The 1,953-nt window shown below is 29.5% G+C and overlaps 1 non-coding gene across 1 annotated transcript; it reads left to right on the top strand.

Moving 5' to 3' along the window:
• The first annotated feature begins 1,296 nt into the window (after positions 1-1,296).
• LOC136390036 (U1 spliceosomal RNA) lies at positions 1,297-1,460 on the top strand. Its single transcript, XR_010748564.1, has one exon. It is a non-coding gene; the product is annotated as a U1 spliceosomal RNA (small nuclear RNA).
• Positions 1,461-1,953: the final 493 nt, after the last annotated feature.

Here is a 1,953-nt window from a genome sequence, read left to right as displayed (position 1 = left end):
AATAACAAGCACAGGAAAGGTGGTATAATTATATTACATAATATCATACAAAGTAGACTTCAAGACCAGAAATGCTATTGAGATAAAAAAAGAGGAATGTATCATAAAGTTAAAATATGAAGTCATCAGGAAGAAATAACCCTCTGTGTGAATGTCTCTAATGACTGAAATGTAATTAATGAGAAAAATCTAAAAGAATTATGGTTGAAACAAACAAATACATTATTAAAATTTGAGATTTTGACCACTCATCTTCAATTAATTGAGAGAACAAGTAGAAATAATTTCAGTAGGCATATAGACATTTTGAACAACATTAGCAACTAATTTATCTAATTTATACTTATAGAACACAACACAATAATTACAGAATAACATTTTAACAAGTGCATATTGATTATTCTCTAAGATAGACCATATGCTAGGCCATTAAATAAGTAAGTCTGAATAAATTCTACAATATTGAAATCGAGAGCATGTTCTCTGAGCAGAAGAGAATTAGATTAGAAATCAATAACAATAAGGTATAGAAAATATAAATATATTTGGAAATTAACCATGTACTTTTATATAAATTAAATGTCAAAGAAGTAAATTACAAGGAAAAATTAAGTTATTTCAAACTGAACAAAAATTTAAACACAAAAAAGTAAAAATTTATAGGATATGCTAAAGGAAAGTTTAAAGAAAAATGCTTAGTTGTAAATGTAATTCTTTTTAAAATTGAAAAATATTGGAGTGATGCTGGTTAACATAATTACACAAGTTTCAGGTGCCCAATTCTATAATACATTTCTGTACACTGTATTGTATGTTCACCCCACCCAAGTCAAGTCTTCATCCATCACCATGTAATCTCCTACATCTTCTTCTACACCCCCCCCCCAAGCAATTCTTATATTGGGTAAAAAAAACTATTAGTGGTAGAAAAAAAAGGGATAATTATTTTCTATTATCAGGGATGAAATAATCTTATTAGAGACACTGTATATAAGGACACAAACATAAACAGATAATTTTAAGAACTTCATGCCTGACCTGTGGTGGCGCAGTGGTTAAACTGTTGACTTGGAATGCTGAGGTCAGTGGTTCAAAACCCTGGTTTTGCCTGGTCAAGGCACATATGGGAGCTGATTCTTCCTGCTCCTCCCTCTGTTCTATCTCTCGTTCTCTAAAAAAGAATAAATAAAATCTAAAAAGAAATAAAGAAAAACTTCATATCAATATATTTAACAACTTAGAAGAAATAATCATTTTGAAAAACAAACTTATCAAATCTAAAGAAATTTAATTGGTATGCTTACCTGGAAGAGGAGATACCATGATCAGAGAGGCAGATTTCCCAGGGTAAGCCATATCAATTGCATTCTGAATGTGTTGACCCCAGCAATTTCCCCAAACTTGGGAAACTTGACTGCATAATTTGTGGTAATGGGCAACTGGGTTTGCACTCTACCCTGGCATAAAAAAAACAAGAAATTTGTAAATTAAAGGCAAACAAATAACAAAAATCAAACCAAAAAGAAAATGTCTTTTGAAGGAAATTTCGGGACCAGATGACTTCAGAGATGTTTTTTCAGTATTTATGAAAAACATATTATTTTTATATAAAAATTTTAAATAATAAAATAGAATAGAGAAATTATCAGTTTATTTGAAGAGAATGGAAATAATGTCAGTTTATTTGAAGAAGCCAATATAATACCATGATGAACTTAATCAGGAAAACAGAAGAAAATAATTATATGTCAGTATTTCTTACAAGTGGTCAAAATCCTATATAAGATAGTAGCAAACAAAATCCAGCAATACAGGGGTGGGTCAAAAGTAGGTTTACAGTTGTAAGAATGTAAAACAGAATTTATTTTGTATTATTGTTTATCAATTATTGCATTATTTTTATACGAACAACTGTAAACCTACTTTTTCCTCACCCTGTATGTAAAAAGTTAC

Source organism: Saccopteryx leptura, chromosome 1 (assembly GCF_036850995.1).
Source record: "Saccopteryx leptura isolate mSacLep1 chromosome 1, mSacLep1_pri_phased_curated, whole genome shotgun sequence".
NCBI lineage: Eukaryota > Metazoa > Chordata > Mammalia > Chiroptera > Emballonuridae > Saccopteryx > Saccopteryx leptura.
This window is presented reverse-complemented; position numbering and strand designations above follow the sequence as displayed.